At 44.1% G+C, this 15,000-nt stretch overlaps 1 long non-coding RNA gene across 1 annotated transcript in view; it reads left to right on the top strand.

Annotated features, from left to right (window-relative positions):
* LOC123500028 overlaps positions 1 to 15,000 on the top strand; it is a 76,702-nt gene that overhangs the window by 35,592 nt on the left and 26,110 nt on the right. The window lies entirely within an intron of this gene.

Below are 15,000 nucleotides of genomic sequence, written 5' to 3' on the forward strand. Positions count from 1 at the left end.
ACGAATAAGTAAGAGCAGTACACGGTGTTTCATTATATCTTTTCTGTTTTTCTCTTTGAATCTGTGAAACGTTTCTTTGTCTTCTCCAGACACTCTAATGTTTAATAGATCTAGTTTGAAATGCGTGGTACCATTATTACACAAATCTTGGTAATATTTCTGATTTTACCAGCAACTTCGTCCCTGCAGGGGTGGTGGTGGTTGTGGTGGTAGCGGTGGTGGTAGTGGCGGTGGTGAACGGGGTGGAGAGGTCATCATTGTTGGTGTTTAAAGGCACTCATGAAATGTAAATGGTAACTATACGAGTGAGTTTATCCTCGTCTATCATTGCCTGAAGATAAGCGGCTGGTATACCTTGGTGATTCCAGGTAGAAGGCGGATATTCAACAGTGCAGCGTGTGTGGATAGCTCAGACGGATATCATAAATGGGTTTTGTTGTATTACATAAAAAGATGTTTCCTTACTTTACGTTGAACTTGTGGCATTTACTCTCGCGATCAATAACTTGTTCATGTTCCCATGTTCTGCGAGTTATTGACAGCGTCGTAAGGTTCAGTTATATCAATAAAACATTCTTTCAGAGTTATTAACGATAATTTGTAAACGTTCACACAGTCACTCGAGTCACTTGACATTCGTAGCTGTTCCTGTCAAGGCTTTACATATTTTTCCTTGTAGGGTTACACAATTACTTCTGCGGGGCATGCAAGGAGACAAGTCTTTGTAAGAGGAACAACAGATGTGTCCACGAATTACGACTGTCTTCCCTGCTGACAGACACCAGTAATGGCAGCAGTAATGATGATGATATGAATTTGATAATGTAAGAAAACACACACACACACACACACACACACACACACAGACACACAGACACAGACACACACACACACACACCCGGGATAAATTGATATAAAGCAACGTCATCACCTCCCTAAATCATTCCATTACAAGATCATTTGACCACAAAACCAAAATCCTGACAACCACAACAGCCTCAGAAACTCCAGACGTCATCCCTGCGTGTGGCCTGACCCGCGGCTGGATGTAATAAACCAAAGGAACACCGCTCGTCTGAAATTATAACCATTGCGATTTCTCTTTTTTCATATAGCGATACCAGTAATTTCACCTTGTTTCTTTGTGATTCCAGTCGTGTAAATTGAACCACAAAGTCAACCAGTGTGTTTTCTCGCGTGATTAATTTTCCCCTAACGTAGCCTTTACTATCTTATCACGTGGGGTTGGTAGTTTAAGGTTAAAATCGTGAGAGTGGAACGCTGGCACTGGAGACTCACCTGAAGGAACTGACAACTTGCACAGTACAATTTTTAGATCTTATAATTAAATCACTTAAATTAACAAGACAAAGCCATGAAGGTTACAAAAACAAAACCCGTCACTATTATATATCACCTTACCAGAGACCTTTCCGCTCGTCACCACTCGCAGCAAAGGTCGCCCCCGCAATGCAGAAAAACGTCCCCACTGCACACATAACAGTACCTCAGATGGCAGCATTTGGAATAATCGGCGGCAATGATAGTGATGCTCTTATCGTAATGAATCAGATTACATATATCGCAGTTAAATGATGCACGAGTCTTAGAGGGGAAAAAAATAATCTTGTACGTGTTTCCCCTTACTCTCCTCCTCCATTCTCTCTCTCTCTCTCCCTCTTCCTTCTCTCTCCCTCTGCTTGATCCTGACTTATGTATTATTAACTGGAGCACGTACATGGCTACCCTGCCCTTCATCTCTTACAAGCCCTCCCTCCCTCCTCCTCCTCCTCCTCCTCCTCCTCCTCCTCCTCCTCCTCCTAATTTTCTCCTCCTCTTCCTCCTTTTGTTTTACTTTACCATGGTCACTCCTGTCCCATCCTACCCTCTCCTCTTCTCCTATTTTTTCTCCTTTACTCCCCATACATTGTAGTTTACCTCCTATCCTCTTCTCTTTTTATATTCCTCTTCCTCCTTTATGCTCTTACCTTTCGTCTCCTCTCCCACCTTCTCTCCCTCTCCTCATATCTTCTCTTTCTTCATGTCTTGACTTCCTCTGCTCTCCTTTTCTTTTCTCCTCCTCCCACATCCCCCAAGAAATGCTCGAGTGACTTTTAACTTTTTCGCTCTGCTCCTTGTGTGCTTAAGAGAGGAACCGGAGATGAGTCCCTCCATTGGTGACCGCGTCCTTCCAACTTGCACACGAAAACTTCCTTGAGTATTTTTCTTGTTAGCACAGCAGATACCCTTGTTATAGACCCACGGGACTGCTGTTATCTCTGTGACCTATGTTCTCCTCCTCCTCCTCCTCCTCCTCCTCCTCCTCCTCCTCCTCCTCCTTCTCCTTCTCCTCCTTCAAGGGGTCGAAGGTCAGGCCGACAGTGGTCATAGACACGGCATTTAAAGGTCACGTGTTCCTGATGGTGGTGCCACACTGTAAATGTTGTGTTATTGATGGTGTGTGTCTGTGTGTGTGTGTGTGTGTGTGTGTGTGTGTGTGTGTGTGTGTGTGTGTGTGTGTGTGTGTGTGTGTGTGTGTGTGTGTGTGTGTGTGTGTGTGTGTGTGTGTGTGTGTGTGTGTGTGTGTGTGTCTCTCTCTGTCTCTCTCTCTCTCTCTCTCTCTCTCTCTCTCTCTCTCTCTCTCTCTCTCTCTCTCTCTCTCTCTCTCTCTCTCTCTCTCTCTCTCTCTCTCTCTCTCTCTCTCTCTCTCTCTCTCTCTCTCTCTCTCTCTCTCTCTCTCTTACCGGATTTACTCTTTATCTTGAAATTGATTAATGAGCAAAGTAAAGTAACGAAGTGCAACAATAAACTAATTATAATGTTTGTTTTGTTTTGTGTTGAATAATTCACTTGTTTATTAATACAATCTCTCCTTTTAACATTTTTTTTTCTACTGTAAGTGACATGGAAATAAAATTAGTAAAGAATATTATTCCGATCTTGGTGGGAGTAATTATGATAAGAAGAAGAGGAAGAGGAAGTAGTAGTAGTAGTAGTAGTAGTAGTAGTAGTAGTAGTAGTAGAAATAATTATGATAGAGAAAAATGATAATGAAGATGATGATGAAGATGAAGAAGAAAAAGAAGTGATTATGATAAAAAGGAAAACAATGATAATGATAACAATAAGAAAGAGATGAAAGAAGAAGGAAAGTAAGGAGGAGGAAAGTAAGAAGGAGGAGGAGGAGGAGAAGAAGAAAACCAAAAAATCTCTTGAGGATGTAAGTGCTTTGTGGTGTCCTTAAGTAACAGCAGCAGCAGCAGCAGCAGCAGTACTGAGGTGTGCTACGGGGAGTTACCTGTGCTAATAATTACTGTGGCGTGCACTTCCTACCTGGCAGCGATCCGTATCACTGCTGTAAAGTCCAGTGTTTTTATTTTCCTCCCTCTCTTCCTCCCTTCCTCCTCTCCACACCCCCCCCCTCCCTCGCAACACCTCACCTCTTTCTTCCCTACCTTTCACCTTTTGCCTCTCTCTCTCTCTCTCTCTCTCTCTCTCTCTCTCTCTCTCTCTCTCTCTCTCTCTCTCTCTCTCTCTCTCTCTCTCTCTCTCTCTCTCTCTCTCTCTCTCTCTCTCTCTCTCTCTCTCTCTCTCTCTCTCTCTCTCTCTCTCTCTCTCTCTCTCTCTCTCTCTCTCTCTCTCTCTCTCTCTCTCTCTCTCTCTCTCTCTCTCTCTCTCTCCTCTCCTCCTCCTCCTCCTCCTCCTCCTCCTCCTCCTCCTCCTCCTCCTCCTCCTCCTCCTCGACCTTTAATCCACCTTTACCTGGCTCTGTGCCCCGCTTCTTCAAGGGGGAGGAGCTCGGGAGACAAGTAACTCAAAAGACAAAAAGAAAATGGAAAAATAAAAGTAATGGGGAAAAGAGTTTGAGACGAGCGGGTCTGATTGGAAATTACAGGGCCGGTGCAGGTGTAAAATCCCTACTGGGGGGGGCGGGGGCGAAGGGGTGCGCAGGGGTTGGACGGAGAGGGAAAGGGGTTATTGTTGAGGTGTGTTTATTTGTGTGTTTATTTGTGTGTGTTGGTGTTGATTTGTTTGTTTTTTTGTTCGTTTTGGTGTGTTTAATGTGTCGTTTGTTCGTTTTTTTTTTCTTTCGTTTTCATTTGTTTGTTTTTATTAATAGTTTTGCGTTGGTTTGAGTTTTTTTTTTTTTGGGTGTTCTTTGTTTTTGTTTTGTTTTTTAGTTGTGTATTCTCGGTTCATTAGGCAAAATTCAGGGTGGTGGTGGTGGTGGTGGTGGTGGTGATGATGTTGATGGTCCTATATAAATTGGGGGTTTTTTCAGTAAAACTACAAAGTGCTGCTTCGAGACCATTCTGTCAGACCTTTCTTCATTCTTTCCTTCCTTCCTTCCTTCCTTCCTTCCTTCCTTCCTTCCTTCCTTCTTTCCTTCCTTCTTTCCTTCCTTCCTTCCTTCCTTCCTTCGTTCTTTCCTTCCTTCGTTCCTTCCTTCCTTCCTTCCTTCCTTCCTTCCTTCCTTCGTTCTTTCCTTCCTTCCTTCCTTCCTTCCTTCGTTCTTTCCTTCCTTCCTTCCTTCCTTCCTTCGTTCTTTCCTTCCTTCCTTCCTTCGTTCTTTCCTTCCTTCCTTCCTTCCTTCGTTCCTTCCTTCCTTCCTTCCTTCCTTCCTTCCTTCCTTCCTTCCTTCCTTCCTTCGTTCCTTCCTTCGTTCCTTCCTTCCTTCCTTCCTTCCTTCCTTCCTTCCTTCGTTCCTTCGTTCCTTCCTTCCTTCTTTCCTTCGTTCTTTCCTTCCTTCCTTCGATCCTTCCTTCCTTCCTTCGTTCTTTCCTTCCTTCCTTCCTTCGTTCCTTCCTTCCTTCCTTCCTTCCTTCCTTCCTTCCTTCGTTCTTTCCTTCCCTCTTCCCTTCCTTCCTTCCTTCGTTCTTTCCTTCCTTCCTTCCTTCCCTCATCCCTTTCCTTCCTTCCCTCATCCCTTTCCTCCTTCCTTACTTGCCTCCTTCCTTCCCTCCCTCCCTCCCTCCCTTCCTTGACCTCACCAGTAACCCGCTGACCTGCCCTGCACCTGAGCACCAAGACGCGAATCGGTCGTGTTTGACTTCACGCATTTTCTCTGATGTATACTTACCTGTACGTGACCTGTACTGTTTCCATGGCTCACACACACACACACACACACACACACACACACACACAGACACACAGACACACAGACACACTTTCTCCTGTATTTTTCTAGTCTGTGCGTGAGTAACCCAGGGAAGAAGAAAAAGAAAAGCCGCTTATGACCTAACCAAATTGAGAGGGTGAAAATACGCACCAGCATTAGAGTAGATGGTGCTAAATAAGAATAGAGGCTAAAAATCGTGAGTTTGCAATTACCAGCGTGCGTTAATTGCTAGTGAAATGGTGAATGTATTTGCGTGGTATATTTTTATCGGGTTTTCTTAGTGGGAGCTGGATTCAAGAAGGTTGGTGGGGGTGGGGAGAGTATTATACTGGTTATTATGACTTAGTAAACAGGTAATTCAGACTTCTCAAAAGGTTAATGACGCTGAAAGAGGCCACACCCTTATGTAGATATTCTCTCTCTCTCTCTCTCTCTCTCTCTCTCTCTCTCTCTCTCTCTCTCTCTCTGCGGTAACTGCCATTTTCACTCAGCTCCACAAATCTGAGTAGTATTAGAACGCCAAACTGATATACAAGCAAATATTTCTCCACTAACACGTCTTTTTGGGGCGTCGAACAGGCTCCACAGTGCAGTCGTGCCGTTCAACACTATAAACTCGCTCAGCATTAACCTGGGTCGTTGCCTCTAAAGAATCTGAATGTCCAATAAGAGCAAGATACAAGGCAGCGGTGGTGTGCCTGGCCTAGCGCATCACCACCTCTCTGACGCAGACGTACTGGTGGTAGTGACGCTAATGTGAGGAAATTTATGGTTAGTGTGAGGCTCTTTGTAGTGTGTAATTGTATGTGGTGATGGGGTGGTGTGCATGTCCATTACCTTAGAGTTACACTAGGAACATATTGCTGGTTTTGTCTCGCCCTCGCCCTCGCCCTCGCCCTCTCTCTCTCTCTCTCTCTCTCTCTCTCTCTCTCTCTCTCTCTCTCTCTCTCTCTCTCTCTCTCTCTCTCTCTCTCTCTCTCTCTCTCTCTCTCTCTCTCTCTCTCTCTTCCTTCCTTCCTTCCTCCTTTCCCTTTTTTCCTCCCTTCCTCTCTCCCTCCCTCCTTCCTTATCTCCCTCCCTCCCTCCTTCTCTACCTCCTTCCCACCTCGGCTTCAGGAGGTATCAAACAATAAAGAGCCGGACAGGTTGGGTCACGCCCCCCATTGAGACTCACCGCCCTTGTCCACTGTGCCACTGACTGGGGCGGCTCGATCCCCCGGGGCGAGGTTGTCTGATAGGAGAAGAATAATAACTGAGATGCAGGAAAGGATGAGTGATAACAGCAAGAAAGGACGATTTGTGATGGGAAGATCTGTGTTGACTTATGAAAGGGTAGACTGATGGATTGTTAGAATGAAATGATTAATATTCTTAAATCCGTACTAAATAAGTGAAGTTGAGTCAGCCGTCTTATTTTTCAGACAAGTTGAAATACGTTTGATTAAGATTTTCCAGTTTCATCTAATATAACCTGGTCCCTTTTTCAAATCTAGATAGTTCGGTGAGCTGGTGATCCAAACAACACGTAGGTTTGCATGAGTTTCCGGGTGTATCCGATGCTCCAACAGTCTGGGTCGGTGGATTCTACGTGAGCTGTTTACCGCCACGACCCTCCAGTTCCCCTCGCAGCAGGTGCCAAGCCACCGCCCAGGGAGGCAAGACACGATACCAGACCATCACCCGGTACATGCCCTGCGCCTCGCTGCTGCATGGCTGGACTACGCTCGTTGCCCGGGACCTGTCCATTGAGCTCCTTTCTCTCCACTTGAGTCGAGTGTTGAATGAAAATATTTGTCTCGTTAGAAGAGAAAAACTGCATATATAGAAATGAGAAAATGGCGCGTGTTGTTTGATGCACGGGTACGTAAGTTTTCTTAGATTGGAACTGTGGGAATAATAATGCAAAAATACGAAACCAGTCTAGGAAAATATAAAAAAAAAAACTTGAGTAATTATGCATTTTATACACGTTTGTCTTAAATTTTCCCTTGCTAATCAATTATTTCGAAGACTTGTTACTTTCAATCAGATGAGATAAAAGTCAATCAATCAGCATCCTCTCTCCATCCATCAGTGTCTTGGGCAGGTCATTATGAAGCCGGAGCGCACCCACGGCTGCCTCCTCTCGCCAATGTACAGACTCCAGGCGACATGAATGATGACGTCCCACCGATAGAGACGACAGATGAAATTATGACCTTTATTATGATTCCGGACCAGCTAAATGCCAGATAATGATTTGTATTTTCTGTTTAGCGCTGTTTCATTGTTTGTCTTCCATGTTGTTTTGATTGTTCGTGTTATTTATATCGTATAATTTTGTACCTCTTACGTCTCACTTAGGATTGAATTTGTCTGTAGAGAGAGAGAGAGAGAGAGAGAGAGAGAGAGAGAGAGACACACACACACACACACACACACACACACACACCCACCCCACCCACCCACACCCCACCCCACCCCACACCCACACCCACACCCACACCCACACACACACACACACACACACACACACACACACACACACACACACACACACCGACGGCCAGTCAAGACACGCGCGCGCGCAAAGAAATTGGAAATAACCGAATAAACTCTGGAGAAATTTCGAGAGGAAGAGAAAGCGACATGTAGAGCTTAAGAAAGTTTGGAGATAAAGAACATTGTGTATTACTAAGTTGGGCGACAAGCGTCAGTACACTTTGCAGGCACGGGAGGAAACGAAAGCGGCGGCGTAGAAAGACTTCAAGGAGGACAAGGTAAGAGGAGAAAGACGTAGAGAGAGAGAAATATCACAGCATCTTCATTAGCACCTGTCTCACGCGTGTTTCGAGGCGCACCTGGGAGGTCTAATTAAGAGAGAGAGAGAGAGAGAGAGAGAGTGAGTTATATATATCCCACCACGCGCCAGGTAATCACAGGTGAGAGGGTCAAACCAGTTCTCATTTAACATCAAGAGAGTCATTTCTAACTACCCTTGATCACCGCCGCTCGTTACCCTCAAGACATGTCTTCAGCTTGATTATAGCAGCTCTTTTCCTCTTCCTTCTCTTCTTGTCTTCTCTCACTCCTCCCTCTCCTCCCCATTCTCTCTCTCTCTCTCTCTCTCTCTCTCTCTCTCTCTCTCTCTCTCTCTCTCTCTCTCTCTCTCTCTCTCTCTCTCTCTCTCTCTCTCTCTCTCTGTCCAGTTCTTATTCCTCCTCCTCCTCCTCCTCCTCCTCCTCCTCCTCCTTCTCCTCCTCCTCCTTATCCTGCTCCTCTTATATCTTTTCTAGTTCTTATTTTTCTTCTTCCTCTTCTTCTTCCTCTTGTCTTCTCGCCCCCTCCCCCCACCTCTCCATCTTTTTTTTCTTCTCTTCCTCTCTGTCTCTCTCTGTTCAGTTTCTTCTTCCTCTTGTGTCTACCTATCTTCTTGTTTTCCTATTTTTCCTCTTTGTCTTCTCTTCTCTGTAATTATTTTCCTCACGTTCTCATTTCACTGCTTTTCATTTTTTTTTTCTTCTTTTGTTTCTCCTCGTTTCCTTTCTTCTCATATTGCTTATTCCTTCTTTTTGTTTTTATTGTTCCTTTCTTTATTTTTTCTTTCATTTTACTTGCTTTCCATTCTAACTTTCTCCCTGCTGTGCTCCTCCTCCTCCTCCTCCTTCCCTTCTTCTCCATCACCTCTTTCTCCTCCTCCTCCTCCTCCTCCTCCTCCTCCTCCTCCTCCTCCTCCTCCTTGGGACATTAAGGGATATTTACACTCCCTTGTATGTACGTTTGATTTTCTTTTTAACACACACACACACACACACACACACACACACACACACACACACACACACACACACACACACACACACACACACACACACACACGCAGTTATGGTTCGTTGGTTGGTCAACATTTGGTATCATGACCTTTTGACCTCCCAGCCTCGGGTCATCACTCAAGAGCTAACCCTTTCATCACCCCAAACCCCCAATATCTTCCTCCTTTCTTCCCCTCCCTCCCTTCCTTCTCCACCTCTTCTCCTCCTCCTCCTCCTCCTCCTCCTCCTCCTCTTGTCTTCTCTCTCTCTCTCTGTATCTCTTCTTTCATCTCTACTCTACCACGTTGGTTCTCTTTTCTTCTCTCTCTCCTTATTTCGTTCTTCCTATATTCTTCTTTCTATCCTTCCACGTTTTTTCTTCTTTATTTTCCACTCTACACCTTTCCTGCACTTCTCCTCCTCCTCCTCCTCCTATTCCTTCTCGTCCTCTTCCTCTTCCTCCTCCTCCTCTTCTTCCTCCTCCTGCTCATGTAAGTCATTTTGTTATCTCCATCACATTTGTTCCACTCCATATCATTTCGTCCGTCTCTCTCTCTCTCTCTCTCTCTCTCTCTCTCTCTCTCTCTCTCTCTCTCTCTCTCTCTCATGCCGTGGGTTTCTTATTTGTCTCCACTGCCACCATTTGCCTCATTTTCCGTCTGTGTTCTCTTTTCCCAATATACATACTTCACCCATCGCTCTCCTTCCCATCCTCTTCCCATCCTCTTTGTACTCAAGTCCTCTCATCCTCACGTCCTCTTCATCGTTATCCACCTTCTCTTCGTCCTCCATCTCGTTATCTATGTAGCTTTGCACTCCTCTTCCTCTTTATCCCTATTTATTAACGTTTCGTCCTTCGTTCTCATCCTTCTCATCCTTGTCTCCTTCCCATTACCCGTCTTCCTTCACGCCTGCCTCCTCGTTATCCGTATTTCCTCCCGTCCTGCTCTTCGTCATCCATTTTACTTGCCGTCCTTCTCCTCGTTACCTGTCAGTCTTCCTGTCCACCGCTCCTCCCTGCAAGCAAATTTATGACAGCGTGCTAAGAGAGACTGGAGGGACAGGGATTGTTGAGGACGCAGGAGGGAGGACGAGGGTTGAGAAGCAGGTGATGGTCGTGGATAGAGGTGGTTTGGAGACGGGTTTGTTTAGCATAGGGACGGAAATTTTTGGCAGGTTCGAGTAGGTTAAGGTTTTATATACTGCCGTGTATTCTTCTTTCTTGTTGTTGTTTTTGTGTTCTGACGTGTATTCGTGTACTATTTGCTTATCATATACACAATTTTCTATATTACTTGTCTATTTATTTGGAAAGTATGAACAAAGCGCAGACTCATTTGTCACTTAACCTCATCAGTATTGGGACACATTTTTACCTTGAGATTTCTGTACGATTTAGACCATTTTATTGACATTAGGAAGGGTTAGTGGAGGTCAGAAGATTAATGGCCAGTCTTTAGTATTTCAACCCCTCACATACGTTTCTAAAGCTGTATAAAATCGCCAGATAGTAAGAAGAATTAATATGAAAACGTGTCATGGTAGTGAAGGGGTGAAAGGATCAGAAGTCTTTATTGAGTATTGTCACGTCACCAGGTTAATGAGTCGAGTTTCTCTTACCTCGTTCTCGTTGCAAATGAACAGTACAGCCAGTTTCAGTGAAGAAATAACGTTAGGAGGAAAATCAGACTTAAATTGATGGCCTGAGGTTGAAGATCTGTTTTCTTTTTTTGTTTTTTTGTTTTGTTTTTTTCTCGCCGGGTTTTTGTTAATCATCCTGAGGGAAGAGACAGATTTCAAACTGAAGCGTTTTTTTCATAAACAAAGTCAAGTTCGCTTCCCTTTTATCGTGTGTGTGTGTGTGTGTGTGTGTGTGTGTGTGTGTGTGTGTGTGTGTGTGTGTGTGTGTGTGTGTGTGTTGTAAATTGTGCTATGTGTGTGTGTTGTGTGTTCGCTCCTATGCGTGGAAATGAGAAACGTAAGAAAAAGAAAGGAACAAAAATATATGGAAATAAACAATAAAGGGAAGACAGAAATAGTGTGTGAAAAGGCGAGGAGGAGGGCGGCAAGGTGGCAGAAAGGCAGCCCCGGTGTGTAATCAGTACAATTTTCCACCCACCGTAAAAGGCAACGAGAAACACCCGGAAATACGCACAGTTTAGAGGCATATTTGGCTTCTCTGAACGACCTGCTGTCACTTGACTTGTATTGTAATTCACACCAAAGGAAAAGCACAATCCTGACGTCTCTAATCGAAAAATAAAATCGTACCATGTGCTTCTTTGCGGCGCCCACATCCGTTTCCTTCTTGTCGTATTTCGAGGACATGCTGAGGGAAGTCCACAGAAGGAGTCCTATTTTCACATCCGGATTTCCCCAGGTTTTCACAAGTATCCAATTATCAGGGAAGTTTCAGCAGCTGGTGATGAACGAGCTCTGCGTCTTTAGCCTTGTCCCGGAAGCAATTCAAACCAGTAGACTCTTGTTGTGTATTACTAACTTGCCCACAAAGGTGCATGTGTCGCTGTGATTGAAGAATTAATAAGCTACACTCGTGGTCCTGAAAAAGAAGCAAACAATGAGTCATATGAGTGTGGTCTTCAGAATTCCACAACATTATTGAAGGTGATGGTAATGAATGGCAGTTCCGTTTACATCAGACATAAATATACCAGTGCGTCCATCCGCCTTGGGTTTCTTAGTGGTGTGTGTGTGCGCGCGCGTGCCTGGCCGCGCCTTCACCTCCTGCAGCTTAATTGGTCTCCACATGTGGATGAGGAACCCTGACCGGATGCAAGTAATTAAAGTCCTTTGGAGAAGATGAGTCAACTATATTTTCCGCGCTTGTCTCATCCTCATTCATAGAGTTGATAACATCGATTTGTGCTCTCAGGATGAATCTTTGTAGTTTGCTCTGGGGTATGGTTTGCCGTTGTCTTTTTTTCCTCTTATTCTTCTCTTTTTTTCTTGTCATGATAATGTCTCTTTTACCGTGTAATCAACAATGAACAATATGAAAATGTAACGTTACGACATGATTCAAGGACGTGGCTGCCTTCCACATGATTTACTGGAGTGGCCTGGCGCGGCAAGTTCTCAGTATGGCCAGTGTTGTTTGTTTTATCACTGACGTCTTAAGTTAAGAAAAAGTGTGTGTGTGTGTGTGTGTGTGTGTGTGTGTGTGTGTGTGTGTGTGTGTGTGTGTGTGTGTGTGTGTGTGTGTGTGTGTGTGTGTTTACTGTAATTACAGTTAATTTACTAACGTAATAAATTCATATATGTGTATCTTTATTGTGAAACAATTTACTGTGTTTGATATGTAAGGGATAGTCAGTGAACACCTCTGTCTAGTCGCTGCCTGGCCACAGATCCTACGGGCGCTACCCGCGGTAATGTAAAATCATCATAGCTTATGTGCGTCCATCGTTCCCGTTGTTTGAATTCCTCGTACGCAGCAATCGCTGATGAATATTCAGAGTCCATCAAGGTTCATTAAGAATTAGTGATGCTGGCCGCCACTGACCTCCCATAGTATCCATAAGAAATACTGTGAGGACGTTGACAAACCATGAACTCTGTTGGGCCATCGTACAATGATGACCTTATCGATGCAGTAAAACTATTATTAGATAACTCACTTTCCTAAACGCTTATTCATTATCACAAATGAGGGAGTGGTAGTATTACTACAAATATAATTTGTATTCTTGTAGCCTTTGTTGCTAAAGATCGTAAAGAAAAGTATGAAATTGAACATTTACAATACACAAACCCCATGAACCATCCAGAAAGAGGCAAATGCACTATCTGGGAGAGGAATGACCACTCCCGCCTCAGCTACACACCACCTGAACTAATGCAGGCTGTTTAAATGCAAGGTGAGGATCATGCATTCTTTGGGTCTCCTGTCGTTTGTCAGTGCATGGACCGCTTTCATGCTCACCCCACGCTGCGAGGACGGGGAGGCGGAGCGTGCGGGCAAGGGAGGCAAAAGACAAGGACAGTGTGGTAGCAAGCTTAGGAAAGCGAGAGGGACGGGAAGGCAGAGAGACGAACGTGATAGTCTCAGAGAGAGACAGACAGACAGACAGACAGAGACAGAGGAGACAGAGACAGAGGAGACTGACAGGAAGGAAGGAAGGACACAAAGGCATTTCAACCACGCATCCTGAGTCACCGTAAGAGGAAGTGATGTCACTCACAATTAGTGCCGCGAATTGCCAAACATCGATTCAAGTAGAGTGGGATGCTGCGACTGTGATGGAGGGTTGCTGTATTCTGTCTACTAACTTTTCTTATATTTACGTTTATAATTCGTTTTAATCTATTGTTCTTGTTATCATCATTATTTTTATCATTGTTATTATTGTTACTGCTACTGTTGTTATTTCAAGCTTTATTATGGCGGTTACAGAAACGGTAGAAAAAGTAATGATGCAGAAAAGATCATGATAAAGGGTTTTTTTCATATCAGTATTTTCAGTATATAAGAGAAAAAAATCAACGCTTTTCTTTACAAACTTACAATCGCATAACACACAGCCACGTAGGAGAGGAGGAGGATGAGAGGCGCTCAGCGAGGAAAAGATAATGAAAGGGAAGAGAAGAAAATAGAGCTGGAAAACTGTGATGGTACAGTTTGCTTCAGACACACACACACACACACACACCCGGTAGCTCAGTGGTTAGAGCGCTGGCATCACAAGCCAGAGGACCGGGGTTCGATTCCCCGGCCGGGTGGATATATTTGGGTGTGTCTCCCTTCACGTGTAGCCCCTGTTCACCTAGCAGTGAGTAGGTACGGGATGTAAATCGAGGAGTTGTGACCTTCTTGTCCCGGTGTGTGGTGTGTGCCTGGTCTCAGACCTATCCCAAGATCGGAAATAATGAGCTCTGAGCTCGTTCCGTAGGGTAACGTCTGGCTGTCTCGTCAGAGACTGCAGCAGATCAAACAGTGAAACACACACACACACACACACACACACACACACACAGAATGGCCCCTGACCCCACTGAGTCTGGAAAGGTCACGATGCTCAGGAGGTCACAGAACAAAGACCCTCCACAGTGACCCCAAGACAAGTAGCGGCGGGTCACCAGGTCACACACACACACACACACACACACACACACACAGTCGGTCAGTCAGTGGAAGGAGTACAAGCAGCTCTTTAATGAACCTTTGAATTGATCGGTGCATAATTCTACATGATTAGTGAAGTCTGCCCTAATCTAAATTTTCTATGACTAACAAATACTTCTGTAATTACATAGAACTACGCGTGTTTTTAGTATTTGACCCCTTCAGTACTGAGATGCATTTTTATCTTAATTTTGGGTATGATTATACGATTTTATTTGCATTAGTAAGAATCTATGGGGATCAAAAGATTAATGGCCACAGTCTTTACACAGTCTTCTATTCTAATCCCCCACGTAAGTTTTTGAAGTAGTATAAAATCAAGTAGTATATGAAAATGCGTCATGGTACTGAAAGGGTTAATACGGGATAGAAAAGCTTACGTTCTGACAAGGTAATAATAATGTCTAGGGAGGATAATTTCATGGGTTAAGGATATGCATTACTAATTTAACCCGATTATTATAACTTATTAACCCCTTTAGTACCATGACGCGTTTTCATACTCATTCTGCGTACTATTTAGTGGTTTCATACCGTTTCAGAGACTTGTGTGGGGATTAAAACAATGAAGATTCTGGCCATTAATGTTTTACCTCTATAGACCATTCCTAATGTAAATAAAATCGTCTAATCATACCCAAACTCATGGTGAAAATGCGTACCAGGTATTGAAGGGGTAAGGAAGATGGTCAGTGATGTCAATAGAGCAATGATTCGTTACGAGGCAGTGGATCGGTTGAGTAATTCCATTTTTTTTTTTTTTTTTTTTTTACTATTTGTAGCTTCACTGTGGCTGAGTGAATTCTAAGGTTAAGTTAACAAACCTCTACTCAAACACAATAGTTAACCAGTACTCAGTCATTCATCCCTTGCTCTGGTAAACTCTGGAACTTTCTCCCTGCCTGCTTCTCTATTTCCATTTGCCTGTGACCTGGACTCAATTA

This window comes from Portunus trituberculatus, chromosome 50 (genome assembly GCF_017591435.1).
Source record: "Portunus trituberculatus isolate SZX2019 chromosome 50, ASM1759143v1, whole genome shotgun sequence".
NCBI lineage: Eukaryota > Metazoa > Arthropoda > Malacostraca > Decapoda > Portunidae > Portunus > Portunus trituberculatus.